The sequence below is a fragment of the Lethenteron reissneri genome, chromosome 52 (assembly GCF_015708825.2).
Source record: "Lethenteron reissneri isolate LAM-NWPU_2019-01 chromosome 52, ASM1570882v1, whole genome shotgun sequence".
In the NCBI taxonomy this organism is placed as follows: domain Eukaryota; kingdom Metazoa; phylum Chordata; class Hyperoartia; order Petromyzontiformes; family Petromyzontidae; genus Lethenteron; species Lethenteron reissneri.
In genome coordinates this window covers 8,186,212-8,201,976 of record NC_083830.1, presented here as the reverse complement: position 1 = coordinate 8,201,976, position 15,765 = coordinate 8,186,212, and positions in this window count along the sequence as shown.

Genomic DNA, 15,765 nt, shown 5'->3' with positions numbered 1-15,765 from the left:
CACTACCCCTATCACTACCCTAACCCCTATCACTACCCCAACCCCCATCACCGCCCCAACCCCCATCACTACCCCAACCCCCATCACTACCCCAACCCCCATCACTACCCAAACGTCATCATTACCCCTACCCCAAACCCTCCTAAACCACTCCCGCCTGTTCTCGTAACTGTCACCATCACGACACCGCCGCTTTTAACAACAGCGACGACAACCCTACTCTTTATCTCAACCCCACTCACCACACGTACAATTTTGTAGTTGCTTGTAAAGCATGTAAGGGGTGGGGTGCGCGTGCAGCACGCAGCTCCAGCGGGGGGGGGGGGGCTCCCTTGGCCGCCCCCGGCGCAGACGTTCATTACACGCTGCGCTCGGGTGCTCGCGGTTTCTTCATCGGCGGCGCCATCCTCGGGGAGACTTCTGCGTAACCGGACGCGAGAAATTCCGGGCACGGCCTACGAACGTAGCGCAGAGAAGCGGAGGCGGCTGGGAGACGGTCCCCCGTGGGAGGCCTTGCGCAGGGCCGAGTTGACCACGCAGAGGGGGTCTCTGGGTAAGGATGGGTTCGGGTACCGCCGACGTTATCCGCGGTCGGGCGTCGATTAATCATTTTACAGCGCTTGGTTGATCGGCTCCTGCAATGAGGGCTTCGGCCGCGCCCTCGCCGGGGTCACGGGAGTTTTTTGACCGTACTTCACCGCGCTCGTCGGTCGGGAGTTGGTGAAGGGAAGGAGGGAGAAGGGGGGAGAGCGGGTTGGGGGGGCAGCCCATGACCGGTTGGGATATCACTCGCCACTGATGTTGGCCGTTGCCGGGAATCGAATTCGGGTCGCCGGGTTTATCGTGCGGTGCGCTCACCAAGATGCCAGTGTTTGTTGGTGTCCTCCCGCAGCGAGCGTGTAAATATGAAAGCACACAAGGCCACTGACATACGCACTCGCGCGCGCAGATTTGATAATGTTCGTGCCCTCTCTGTTCATACGAAGTGGAAGATATTTCGCGTAGTCTAACAGCTTTTTGAAACATCATTATCAATCAGCCATGATCACTCCACTGTTGGATGAAGGCCTTCCCAAGTCGTGGCTATATCTTACGGTCCTGCGATGTAACAAAGACAAAGATCCCCCGTGTAGCCTTAATAGACTGTAGCAGCAAGTGCCGTGAGCGAGCAGCACCTATGTGGGCCGGCACGGCACACGAGGCGGATGGGTGGCCAGCACCACGTCCGACCGCCTTTGTCTCGTCTGTGGCGATGTTTACTACACACTGCACCAGGTTCTCATTTGGGGCTGAGTCGACCTAGGGGAGGAGGCCCAGGACCAGTTGAGATAATCACCACCGGTGTTGGTGGCCATGAGCGGGAATTGAACCCGGCTCGCCGGGTTGGTAGCGCGACGTGTAGCGCCACCCGCTCACCACCCTGCGATGTAGCAATCCACGAGCACCGGCTGATGTTGTCACTCACCCCTCCGTGGTGGACCCCCCCTCGATCAGCTAAGCAGGAGTTGAGCCTGGCTCGTGCTTGGATGGGTGACCATGCACAACAGGCTGTTATCACCTCTGGGGGGCTACGTGGTGGTGGGCAGCAGAGGGCGTCAGTGAAGCACAATACTTTGTTGTGCTGTACCTCTGTGCCCCCTCCCCCCACGACTATGTTGGTTGCATTCGGCCTCCTGCAGCGTGGTGAAGTATGGTCAAATAATCATATAATTCCCATGACCCCCATGACCCGCAATGCTGATTGGGGGAAGCTGTCATCCAGCAGTTGATTGACAGCGGGTGAAGTCACTTCCTAGCCCACGGCAAACATCAGTGGTGAGTCACATCCCTACCGGGTCCTGTGCCTCCCCTACCCAACCTTCACCTACCCCACCTTCACAAACCCGCACGGACCAGCGTGGTGAAGTAGGGACAAAAAGAACAACTCCGGAGACCCGACTCAGCGTTTTGGGGGAGGGATGCACACAGAAGCGGATTGACACTGAGAAAAATTACCGTAACATTTACGACGCAACGTTACTTTAACATTGCGCGTGCGTGCGTACGCGCGCTAGATGCCGCTGTGAAGTTTAGCAACACACTCGTCGGCGGAGCGCGCAAGGCCATCGAGAATCGTGATGATTCTTTGGGTGATCGCTGGATCGGCGGCGTACGGTTTGGCTCGAACGGACCGCGCGCGCGCGTAGCAAGGCCGTACGCGGATTGTCACGAATGAAAGGGCGCGTTGAAAGTAGGTCATTGCGGTTTAGCGGGCTCCTATCCTCCTACTCCTCCTCCTCCTCGGTGTCTGGGCCACGCGCGCTGGGCAGTGCTTATTCAAGGTCGCACCGCACAGCGGTGGCCTCCAATGGTGGGTGGGTGTGTGGGTGGGTGGGTTAGGTCTGTGGGTGGGTGGCAGGGGGTCCGGACACCACTCCCCCACCCCCAGCATGTTCAGATACGGTTAAGAGGGACGCCCACGACATTTTCGACACAATGTGGCATTTTGTGAATCCGTGTTTTTTCCCCTCCGTTTGACGAAGCGACGTAAACGCCGATGGTGCCGACGAGGGAACGTTTGGGTACACGGGAGCGCACCAGCAGGAGTCTGTCGGCCTCCCGCTGGCTTTCCAGACCTATATAGCACACTATTTAAATTGACAATTTTTATTTTATTTTGCCGGGTGAGGCCCATTGAGCTATGTAGCTCTTCTTCAGAAGTGACACGACCACTGTAAATGATAGCTCAACAAAAGTGGCGTATCATCGTGTGGACATTTATAGCAGACAAATACTGTGGAGGGAAAAAAATCGGAGGACCCAGAGAAAAATCCACCGTACCACGGGGAGAGAAACAGGGCAAACTCCGAATAAAAACAGGCGTCAGGTTCCGGATCGAACCCACGGCCGCCGCCCTATTTACCAGGCGAGGTAGATAACATCTCGCCACCGCAGCGCCCGACAGCGAGCAGACACGTTCACGCGTTTCCCCATAATGCTTGACAACTACGGCTGATGAGTTCCTACACAAACAGTCGGCTCAGTCTTGAGTTGGTAGCCTGGCCGAGCGGGCTAATTATAACTAAACTAAGCAATTTTATTTTCTTGGGTCTTTACATAAAGTCGCGTAGATAGGTTCAAAGAAAATTAAAAAAACTACGACATTTCGATAGCTACACAAGCGATTAGAACCTATCTACGTGACTTTACCGAAAGACCCAAGATTATTTATTCCTGCAGTCATGAAAGCTTTAAGTCAAGATTTTAACAATTTTATTTTAATCGGGTAAAGGCCCACTGAGCGACATAGCTCTTTTTCAGAAGCGACCTGGCCTCAAATGATAGCCCAACGAAGTGGCTTACCATCACGTGGAAATTTATAGCAGCCAAATACTCAACATGCATGTTTCTAAATGTACCCGGAGAAAAATCCACGCGACCACGGGGGAGAGAGAGACACCGCAAATTCCAAAGATGGAGTCGTCGGGGTCGGTATCGAACCCACGACCTCCGTTGTACCGGGACGAGGTAGTTAACGTCTCGCCACCGCGGGCGCCCCCACAATGCAGCACGTGACGTCGCTGCACGTGACGTCGTTCCGCAGTGGAAAAACAACCGGGGCTGGCTCGGGGCGAAACTCATCGCGGCTCGGTCGTCCGCCGGTCAAGGGGTGACCGGCACGTGACCCCTCTGAGCCACCCGGCCACCTGAGTCGGGTTTGCGGAGGGAGGGTGGGCGATGTGGTTTTAATTGTTCCCGTTTTGTCTTCGTCAGAGCGAACGCCGTGTGTGTGTGTGTTTGCTCACGCGCGCGTTTGTCTGTGTGTGTGTGTGCGCGTGGGGAGCTGGGCTACGAACACGGCGATCCGAGTTCGATCCCCGCTCACGGCCACCAAACACCTATGACGATTATCTGAACCGGTCCTGGGCTTCCCCTAGGTCGGCTCAGCCTCAAATCAATCGCTGGCGGAGGTGTGTAGAAAACATCGCTACCGGGGAGATGAAGGCGGCCGGGCGTGGTGCTGGCCACCCACCCCCTCGTGTGCCGGCCTGCGTAGGTGCCACTCGCTAACAGCGCTTGCCCCAACAGTCTGTTCAGGCTTAGGGTTTTTTTTAGTCTTTGCGTGTTTGTGTGTTCACACTGACAACCAGAGACACGGGACCACCACCCTTGGGGGGGCGGGGGGGGGAGTCTAGAAGAAAGGAGTCAATCTCAGCTGCCACTCACAATGTATGTTTTGATTCTGGTCCAAGAGTGTGTTTGTTTATGTGTGTAGCGGCAGTGCAGTGGTTAATGCACTCGGAGTCCCGGCCACCCGAGTTCGATTCTTGCTTTCACGGCCAACACCAGTGGCGGATTATCTCGATAGCACCGGTCCTGGGCCTTGCCTAGGTCGACTCGGCCTCAAATGAGTGCCTGGTGCGGTGTGTAGACATCGCCACTGGGGAGACAAAGGCGGCCGGGCGTGGTGCTGGCCACCCGCCCCCCTCGTGTGCCGTGCCGGCCTTCATAGGTGCGACTCGCTAACAGCCCTTGCCCCAACAGTCTGTTCAGGCGACACAGGGGTCTTTGTTTATTCGTTATTATTTATATACACGTATATCTGTATATATATGGCTAAGTGGTAGGGCAATCATAACTTTGCAAGTTCAAATCCTGTTTGAGCGTCAACTTGGCCCATCATCTCCCTGGGATCTATAAATTGAGTACCACTTTGTGGGGAAGTCAACAGTGGTTCTGCTGTGGAGATACTCACCCCTGCCATAGGAATGTGGAATTTCCACAACTGGATGGGGGGGGGGGTGGATGAGCTTGACATCTCTGAAGCGTTGAGTGATATCAAAAGCGGTCCTGGTGGTGCCTCATTTCACCGTCGTGCATTGAAGTATAGTCAAACAACCGCTATTGCCAATATGGCGTAGGGCATCGTATTCTTATTATTAAACAGTACTTACCAACGACTTGATACACGAGTCAAGGATGTAATGCGTGCGGAAATAAAGTAACAAGGACGGGAGAAGACAAAGAAATGGGGGAATGATAGGAAGGAGAATGTCAAAGGAACGTTGAAACGTGAGCACCGGGCGAGGAGAGGGAGGAGGAAGAGGAGGCTGCTACGTCAGGGCCTCTGCTGCTGCTGCTGCTGCTGCACGGAGGAGCGGAGTCTGTTTTCACAGTGGGCGGGGAGAGGGGAAAGAGTTGAGAGTGGGGGTGGCCACACACAAGTCGTGTGATTGACAGGAGGTTTGAGCTGATTTTAGACACGTGAACCTTATGGCGGGACCCCGGGGTCCCATAAGCCCCCGGCTCTCGCATAAACTGCCTTGCGACGTCAATTTACGTCTGTTGAAGGCGAGCTCTACACGATGCGCCAGGTGGGTCGCGGCGTTTATGTGCGCGGTGGGACGGAGTTGCCATAAATAAGTAAATTAATTACGTATATATATTATAATAATACTAAAGGTCAATTGTACAGTGCTGGTCCAAACCGAACTCAAAATAAGTATAACCCGTAAAAACAAAGTTTTTCACTATAAATCCTTTATATGCGTGGCGGCTCGAGTCCTCTCGTCCTCTGGCTTGAGATGGCTGCCACCTATGGGTCAGATGATTGCGTGCCAGTATTAAGCAATTGGTAATTAAATATTTAATTTGTTTTCCATAAACAGTGTAAAATTTTGGAAAAAAATTTTCACGAACATTAATTGTCTCGCACAACGAGTCTGTGTGCAAAATTTCAGCTCGATTGGATCACGGGAAGTGGGATAAAAAACGACCGAAAGATTTGTACGGTCGCAAGCAAGCAAGCACGCAAGCGAACTTAATATAAAGGATTTAAAAAAAAAGTGATTTGCTCAACCCATTGTGCGCCGTGGCCCAGATGCGACAAGTCCAACGACGAGCCATCCAGACATTGTAAAAACCCCCGTCTCACCGTAATGACACCGTCCCAGGTCTCCACTTGCATGGGAGAAGATGACTCCCAGTGGCCTCAGCTGATTAAATAAAGATCATTAATCACTGGCGGCGCGGGTGGAGTGACGGGGTCAGACGGGGCGGGGGGGATGGGGGGGGTTAATCTTGCACGAGCCACACGGCTGACATGACTCGGAGACTTGGTGTCTTCTTCTAGATTTGAAGCTTTCGTGACTGCAAGGATTCATTACTCTTAGGCTTTTTCGGTAAAGTCGCGTGGGTAAAAAATGAAAATAAAATTACTAGAAGTAATAATAGAAATAAAAAAAGAAACGACACGTCATCTTCTTGGTTCTTTCGGTAAAGTCACGTAGAAGGGAAGTAATAAATTAATAAAAATAAAACATAATAAAATAATTCTCACGACGTTTCGGCCACAACCTGAGGACGGCTGCTTGCGTTGTGGCCGAAACGTCGTGAGAATTATTTTATTATGTTTAATTTTTCTTATTTTATTACTTCCCTTCTACGTGACTTTACCGAAAGAACCAAGAAGATGAATCCCTGCAGTCACGAAAGCTTTAAATCGAAACGACACGTCGTGATTTATTATTTTATTTCTATTATTACTTCTATTAATTCTAGATTTGAAGCTGTCGTGACTGCAAGGATTCATACTCTTAGGCTTTTTCGGTAAAGTCACGTAGGAAAAAAATTGAATAAAAATTTATAAAAATAAAATAATAAAAATCACGACGTTTCGGAGGCAACACAAGTCTCCGTCATCAGGTGGGACCGTCACAGACAGATTTGCTGTATCAAGTGAGGCCTCCAAAACGTCGTGATTTTATTATTTTATTTTTTATTAATTTTAATTTAATTTTTTACCTACGTGACTTTACCGAAAAAGCCTAAGAGTTTGGCGTCTTCTCTCCGCCCGTAGAGAGAACGTCTCATCGTTGTTTACCCGTTCGCCCTCCGCCCCCCCCCCCCCCCCCACTTTTTTTATATTCACGGCTTGGGCCTCTAAAAATGGGACAGTGTGCGGGAGCGCACGCCCGCGTGTGTCTTTTGTCTGGAGCGCATTACGAGCAACACAGCTGCGTTTCATAACCGCGCGCAACTGTCCTCCCTCCGTTCGGGGCGATCGTCGAGAAATGGAGGTGGGGGGTGGGGGGGGCGGCTGGGTGCGGTAGCAGCGCTGGCGGATATGGTCGTTGTCTTATTCTTGGTTCTTTCGGGAAAGTCTCGTAGAAGGGAAATAATAAAATAATAATAAAGCAATTAAATTCTCACGACGTTTCGATTCGCAACACAAGCAATCGTCATCACGCATTTCCTCCGTGATCTGCGGCGAAATAGCAAATTACATTTATGTGCGAGATGATAATTAATGTTTTTCGCGCCCGCAACGGTTTTCCACGCGTGGCGAGCGGACTCGTCGCCGAGAGAGCGGCACAACAAGTTTTAATAAAAAATAAATCTCTTAACGTTGAACTTCTTTCGCGCCGTGCGTAGCCAACCGTGCCAATCGGAGGCACGTGATGTTGACGAAGCGTTTGCTGCCCGCGTCGTTCTCGCCAAGGAGCTTCGCGTCCACGCACGCCGGGCAGGGTCTGCGGTGAAGGCAGAGTCGGTGGTGAGCGATTCTGCCATCTGGTTTTCTGAAATTTCGGTCAATTTGTGGACCATGACGCCTGCTGCTGCGCCTACCCCCGCCGCGCTCTTTTTCGACGATCCTCACGGGAACTTTATTGACGCCCGCCGTGAAACGGACGGCACGTAACATTTTTTTTCGGTTGGCGCCCGCGCCCACCTCCCTTTTCCCGTCACTTCCCCCCTACCCCCGCCATATTAACCAGCGCTGGCCGCTGGGTTAGAACCGCGAAGCCCCCCTAGCAACAAGTGGCGAACGCCCACCGGCCGTCCGTCGCGACGTTCCTGTCGCTCTCGTTGTCATTGATGAAGTCTCCCACGGGTCGACAACAACAACAAACAACAACACGAAGGCCTCTTTCTTTGCGCGGGTATCCAGAGTGATCCGGTTGTAGACACCCCACCGCCCTCTAATGGCCCTCTTCTCCACGGCCGAGCGAACACCGCGAAAGCGGCCGGTGCCCCAAATGTTAACGGAAGGAGAGTCTTGAAATAACTTGACGGGTGAATTGAAATTTGGTGGGGGGAGACCTGTTGAGCGGTTTTTTTTTTTATTCCCCCATCTCCCGCAATATAAATGTTGTCTTGTGAATATATCACCAAAAAAAACGTTCTCTACATTTTCTTTCGGTGGCAATGGTCAAGTTGCAGCCCCAAAACTTCCTGCTCATGCCGCTGCTGCTGGAAGGGGACTCCGCTTGCGGCGGAGGTGGCGAGGGGGGGTGATGTGGATGGGGGGGCGGGCGGAACTCTCTAAGGAGGAGGGGGAGAGAGGGTTTTGGCCTACCATGCTCCTCTGATCTGACGTCTTGTCGTAAGTGGTGGGAAGCAGACCCTCACTTCTACCCCCACCTCTAGTGGGGTGTCTATTGAAGGATCACCCGGTGTACATTCCCCCCCCCCCCGCCCCTTTTGTTTCCCAGGAGGCTCGGCGGTAGAGCAAGCGGCTTGCCGTGTGGGGGTGTCGACTCAACCCCCACCCCCCACAATCCCTCCGTGGGTCGATAAAATTCCTTTCAAATTTGTGTACGAATTAACGACGGTCGCCCTGTGGCTATACTTACCCGCCCCCCCGCCATAGCAACGTGGAACTTCCGCCACTGCCTCAGGGAGGTGAGCGGCCGTGCGCCCGCTGCCTCTAGAAGTTCGGTTGATGGAGGCGATCGGCCTCCCATTACTTTTTCCTCTCTTCACTCGTTTCCTCCCGAAAGCGCCGCCCGTGTCCAAACGTGGTACAGTTGGTGTTAATGGACGCGCGTGATTCCATCCGACTCTCGTTCAGATCGCCAACTCTTACGCAAAATTCTTCGCGGGCGGGCGGGGGGGGTGGACGCGGGCGGCCAGGCTGACGCGAGCGAGCGTTTATATAACATCTGGGCAGAGTGTCGGAATGGTTTTGTTTTTTTGCGCAGACTCAGGTTTGTTTTCAATTAGAGGGCCGCTGAGCCGCGCTCCGCCTAGCAGGAAACACACTGATAATGAATTACACGGAGAAGTTGGAAAGTTTTTTTTTCTCTATTTTTCTCTCCCCTCCCTCTCTTTTTTTTCCTCCCCGCAAAGTTCGCTCCCACCACCCAATCGCATTTCTGCTCCCACCCTTAGCTCCCCACTCGGCTCCCTCCACCTCCCAGAAAACCCCAAACTCCCTGATCCGAGCACAAATTTAGCAGCTCCCATGGGGGGGCAGGGGCAGTGGGGAACGGGGGGGGGTGGGGCGGGGATTGGGGGGCTTTGGGTTTTGAGGGGGGGGGAGCGAGGGGGTGCGGGGTTAGTCGCTGGCACTGAGATTGGGAGCCGCTTTCCGAGGCCTTATTTGACGGCAGATTTCTGGAAGGCTCGCTCGTTCCAACAACGCTCGCAACCGCTCGCAATCGCTCGCAATCACTCGCAACCACTCGCAACCACTCGCAACCGCTCGCAATCACTCGCAACCACTCGCAACCGCTCGCGACCAGTCGCAGCTACGTTCAACCACACAACCGCCCAAAATGTGTAACCACTCGCAACGGCTCTGCAACCACTCGAACGTTGCAACTTTTTTCAGCCACGTGCGACCACAAATGCACAAGCCGGTCGCATCTCCCTCGCCTCCTCCCCTAACCCCCCATCCCCAATCTCCATCACCCCCCCACCCCACCCACCCCCGTCTTCCTGTTGTTGATGGCGTGAGAAACTGGGTCCAGCGGTGAACGGGTTCAGATGCTGCTGCCGCCGCCGCTTCTACTGCTGCACGTCTCATTGGGGCAGTTCCGGGGCTGGTGGCTTGGGGAGGGGGGAGGGCGGTTGAGCAATTGGTGGTGGGGGGGAGGGGGGGCCGGTGGGAGAGAGGAGGGGTGAGAGAGAGGAAGATGGGGTCGGTCGTTTGTGGAATGGAAGCAAAGAGGCGTGATTGCGCGCCCGTCGGAGGGGGGAGGCCTTGCGATTGGGGCTGGTGGGATGCGAGACGGACGGGGCATTAAGTGGGCGGGCGGGCGGGCGGCGGGGTAGGGCCGAGAGAAACGGCGGTGGACAGAACTGCTTGGCCGGCGTGCGGGGCCCTTGTGTGTGTGCACGTGTGTGTGTGTGCGTGTGTTAAAAAAGCGTCCGTTTTTTTAACACATACTTTAACGCTGGTACGTACGAGGATAGCGGGGAGATTTGCGCGAGACCTGGTATTTGTTTATACGCGTTCCCGGCGAGTCCGGCGACCAGTGGCAAGAGACGACCCCAGAGAAGCGAGCGGATGGTGGGGCGCCATCGGGGCAGATCTTTGGAGGTCGCCCGCGTGTCTCCGCGGAGACGGAGGCTGCGGCGGCGACGGCGCTGCAGCCGCGGGAAGCTGGCGCAGGGTAGCGAGCTTTGGCGGCCTTGGCATTCAACGGCCTCGGCTTGAACGGCACCTTGATCTGGCGTTGTCTCAACAACGCGCGAGCTCGACACGGCCCCGCGGTGTCGCGAGGACGCGGTTCGTCTGTTGAATCGTTGCGCTGGAACCCGAGCTGGGAAGAGCCGGCGCTTTATTCAAGTTTGTGATTTTGCGGGTGTCGCGGTGGCGATGTTATCTCCCTCGCCTGGTATGCAGGAGGTCGTGGGTTCGATCCCGACCCTTACGATGCCTGCTGCTGTAAATTTGGAGTTTTTGTGTCTCTCTCTTTCTCCGTGGTCACTTGGATTTTTCTCCGGGTCCTCCGGTTTTAACCCTCCACGTTTTGAATCGACGGGAGTTTAGATATTTTGGCTGCTATAATTTCCACGTGACGATAAGCCGCTTCGTTGAGCTATCATTTGTGGCGAGGTCGCTTCTGAAAAAAAGTGCCATTAGCTCAGTGGGAGACGCGCGCGAGAGGTCGGTGACGTCGTGTTTGACCGTTGGAAGAGAAGCGAAGCGGGGGCCCCGGGCAGGGCAGACGCGTCGTTGGATGAGACGGTGGCCGGCGACGATGGCGACGGCGATGACGACGGTGACGACCACAGCCGTGGCGGCGGATGTGGAGCGATGGAATCGCAGCTCGAGCGACGAGGACAACGAGCTTGGCGGGGGAGGGGCCTTCATCCAGCAGTGGATAGATGTCGCGTGAAGGCGACGGCGATGACGGCGATGATGATGATGGGGATGGTGCACTGCTCCACGAGGTTCAGAATTGGAATCTTCACCTTGGAGAAATCCGATGAGCTACGAAGCTTTTATTTTTTTACAGATGTCCATGTCAACCGGCACGCGGTGTATTTTCACCGGGCGGGCACTTTGACCCCTCTGTAGGCGGACGGACAGACAAGCGCCGGGGCGGTGTAGGGCGGTGGTGGGGAGGGGTGGTGGTCACGCCTGGGCAGGGCAAGGGTTCCGTGCTTTCTGCCGACTCGGCGTTATTGAGGAGGCCAATTAGCGGCCGGTCTGGGGCGTAAATTGGCGGCGCCCTCGTTTTGCGATTAGGCATTCCGTGCGCGCGTGCCGGTGGCAGCGCACTTTCTGTCTGCGGTGAGAAAACCCCGGCGCGACCGGGACGATGCGCGTGCCCTGGGAACGGCCGTAATTTTTGAGCTCCCCGAATTTTGGCCGCCTGAATTTCAACGGGCGACGGTCGCACGTTCGACTCTCGAGCCCCGGTGGTCCGGGCCAGGCCGAGAGCATCGTGTACGTGCCCACGTGGTGATCGCGCGTGACGCCGTGCAAGGCATGATGGGAGTCGGGCCCCTGCTGCCGATTTGTGATCGGTGCTCCATGTAGACGCCGCGGCGCACCTTGGAAGACCGTCGGTGAGCGGTGATTGGGTTCGGCGACCTCTGGAGTGCGAGTCCGGCGCTGCTAACTTTCACGTGCCGCGGTATCGCCGCCCAGCAGGCCTCTCTTGATAACGAGTCTCGCGATTTATTTTTTATTTTTACCGCTCGCCACGCCGACGCGTTGTCTGCGCTCGCCCGCACGCATTGCCTGTCGCGCGGGAGGCAACAAAAGCAGCAGCTCGTTTGTTTTCCGCGATCGTTTCTCAGTCAGCCATCCACGGGGGGGACCCTCCTTGACATCTTGAACGTTGCCGATTCCCGGCTCGGATGACGAACACGGGCAGAGAGAAGGCTTTGCGGGGGTTTCTGCCACCTGACTTTGACCATGCCCTCCGCCCACAATGCCTCGCTGTCACCTATGCACTGCGGACGGGTGCAGCGCTGTCTGCAAGCCACCCGACTGTCAATTGGAATTGAAGAGTGATTTTGACCATCAGGAGAGAGTGGGACAGCAGGGGGAGCCACGATAGAGACCCCACAGGTGGTGACGCAAGGCCGCACCGTTGGCCAGGGCCGGGCCCCTTCAGCGTTCATCGCGTGGACCAAAGCGGGGTGCCGCACGCAAGGCCGTCGATCGCATCCACGGACGCTCGATTAGTTCCCACGACTCCTTAAGACCGGGAATCGACACGCGAGTCGAATGCGGTTCCGGGCATCGGCGAGTAGACGCCATTTGGCTGTCGGGTACGGCTCGGGTCAACGGGGTCGACGTTTGATCGAAGCTCGCGGGAACCCCAGTGACACCTGCGAAAGTTTTATTTTTTCTCACAGGCTGTTCAGCTCCGTGGCTGTCGACCAGATTGTTGGACAGATTACAGGTGACGTTACACGGGTGGACAAATGGATAAATTGTGCGTAAACTCGGTCGTACGCAACACTCTAACAAAGCGCCAATGTAGAAACAAAAATAACCGTGACAGTTAAACATTATACAACGCACGGATGAATCGCAAATTATTACGAACAATTGTAAATGATTGTCGTTTGTTAAGGCTTTCCCAACTCGTCTTGTTCCTGAGGTTTGTCCCTCTGTCCGTATGTAACTTGGGGGTGGGGGGGGGTCACGATGACTCGTACTGATGAACCAATGTGAGCGAACTTCCAGGGTAAAGTTGCATCGCCATTAGGGAATCACCCGAGAGAAAACCGGCCACGTTGATCGGAGCGTTATCGCTCCCAGAACATGGAAACTGAAAACACACAAAGTGATTATTTAAAAATGCACACACGCACGTCGGAAAGCATTATGTACTCAATACCTCTGCACCATTTTTTTGTTTACAATTTTATCCCAATTGCACCATCGCGCATTTCACCATCATGTCGCGAAAATTAATTCGGACCTCTGAGCAGCACGGTTGGCTATGTATGGTGCAAAAGAAGTTCGACATACATACATGCATGCGAGAGAATGGCCCACGAAAGCAGATTTCACAGAGCTGCCTCTGAGGTCCTTTCAAGTGGCCTCTGCTCCACAGAATAGGTGGGGGGGGGGGGGGGCAGCACTTTCCCACCAGCAAATAACGGGACGCAAAATTGTGGCTCTTCACTCAACGCGCGTCAGTTCTCATCGTCGGTCTGACCATCGCGTGACCGTCATGTCGTGTGATGGTCACGTGTCAAGGAGCATTCCACCATCGCGCAAACTCCGGTCTTCCTCGCAGCAGCGGCTTTTGGCTGGCCGTCGAACCAAGACGGTCACCGTATCATCGCGCGGCGCTTTCGGACGCGCTTCTGCGGCCGTCTGGAACGCTCTTCCTTCCGATGTTAGAAAGCCCCTGGGAGCGATGCACTTTTACATCCAGATTGAAAACGAACCGCTTTTTTCTCTTTTGTTCGTTGTCCTTCCCCCCGCACCTCCGATTCGCGCACGGTCGGCTACGTACGGTGCGAAAGAGGCGCATCTGGAAAGCGTGTGATAGATAACCAAGTCGTCGTTTGGCGTTGTTGGAGGCGTCCCGGTGGCTTGCGCGTTGGCCCGCGCTCGCCCCCTTCCACCATCCTCCACGAGTCGTTCGGCCCACCTTTTGTCAGCTGCGACCGATGGCGCATTAGCCGCGCCATCGATTTTCAATCATTAACCCTCGGCCGCGCGTTCCCCGCCAAAGCTAAAGCGCCCGCCGGAATTGTCCTTTGGTGCGCGGCGTTTTTTTTTATTTGCTTGCCGAAACCGCCAAAGCGGGCCCGTCCATGTCGACGCGGCTGCACCGCGCATCCGGTGAAATTGACCGCCGAGGTTTATTTACAAGTTCGACGGGGGAAGAGCTTTTTTTTCTTTCTCTGGATGAGCGAGGGGGGGGGGGGGGAGAAAGGGGTTAACGCCGATCGACTCGTCAAAAAATGAACTGGCGGTGTGGGGTTCGCGTGCGCTTCCGCGCGGCCCTCTTGTACCGCGCCGCGCCAATATCGACGCCGCGCTCTCTCGCCTCTCCCCCTCACCTCTCTCTGTGCGTGTGTGTGCGTGTGCGTGTGCACACGCGTCAGAAGCCCTCGTTAGCGGCCGCCCTAAGTGCCGGCTCGATACTTCCTAAGCGGTTTGTTTTGCACAATATCAATGGTGACATGGAAGAGCGTATCAATTTACGGGGGCCGTGTTGCCAAATGTTATTAAGTCAACTCCGATAATAAGTGTGAGCTTACGCCCCCTTCACTCTTCGTCGGGGAGCTGTGGGCGGGTTAGGGGTTTGGGGGGGACAGTGGGAGGTGTGTGTGCGTGTGCGCACTATGAACCTGGAGACACAAGTTTGATTCCCTCTCACGGACAACACCAGCGACGATTATCTGAATCGCTCCTGGGCCTCCGCTAGGTCGTGGGTTCAATTCCGACCCTGACGTCTGCTGTGTATTTGGAGTTTGCGTGTCTCTCTCTCTCTCTCCGTGTGGTCGCGTGGATTTTTCTCCGGGTCCCATCCACACTGAGAATCAACGTCACGCGTTTAGAGTGTTTGGCTGCTGTACATTTCCACGTGGTGATGATGATGAGCCACTTTGTTGGGCTATCTTGTGATTTCCAGGTCGCTGCTGAAAAAAGCTACATAGCTCGGCGGGCCTTACTTGGTCAAATAAAATTAGTTTTAGTTTAAGTTTAGCTTCGTTGATTTCCCGTGGTCGTTTCTCTCCCGAAGAATTGGTTTGGTGGCTTGGCCGTTGAACGTTCGCCCCGCCACGCTCCCGGGAGAGAGCGGGCGGTCTTGATGCCCCCGTTACGTGCGCGCGACTTGAGTTCGTCTTGAAATTTGTCCCCGTCGGCCGTGATCAGTCCGCTGCTGGATGAAGGCCTCCCCCTCCAAGTCGCCCGCCTTCCTTTGATTACACTGGTCAACACACTTTTTCTGGCAGAAGGTATTCCAACGGTTTTAAGGTAATTTTGGGGTGCTGATTCCAAATCGGGCATCACATATCAAATATTGCATTTTCAATAAAAACTGCAGAAGAAAAATATTAAATAAATGTGGATATGTACATAAAATGATATTATAAACACACTATCCTAAAAATACAGCACCATATTTTAACACTAAAGCGGTCACCGACTCGCAACAACTTGCAATCATAAGTGACAGAGTTAATTTCGGGTAAAATCAATGAAAATGGGGTATGCCGATAGCCTAAAAATGAGATGTGATAGAGCAAATCTGAGATCAGATTTGGAATCGGCACCCTGAAATTAGTTTAAAACAGCTGCAAAAGTCCAGGCCAGAAAAATTGTGTTTTTTGTTGACCAGTGTTCTTTTACGGTCCCCTCAAAGCTGCCACTCAGGAGTTATTCTCATGAAGTGTACCGCCCTAGCGACTTAGCATCATCATCCATCATCGGTCATGTTTATCCACTGCTGGATGGAAGCTTTCCCACACCATCTCTGCCAACCGGTCCATCTCGCCTCCTTGTGTCTCGGGCCAACTTCATTGCTCCGTCTCCACGGTGGTCGGATGCGTTCCGTTCTTTGGCTGCCG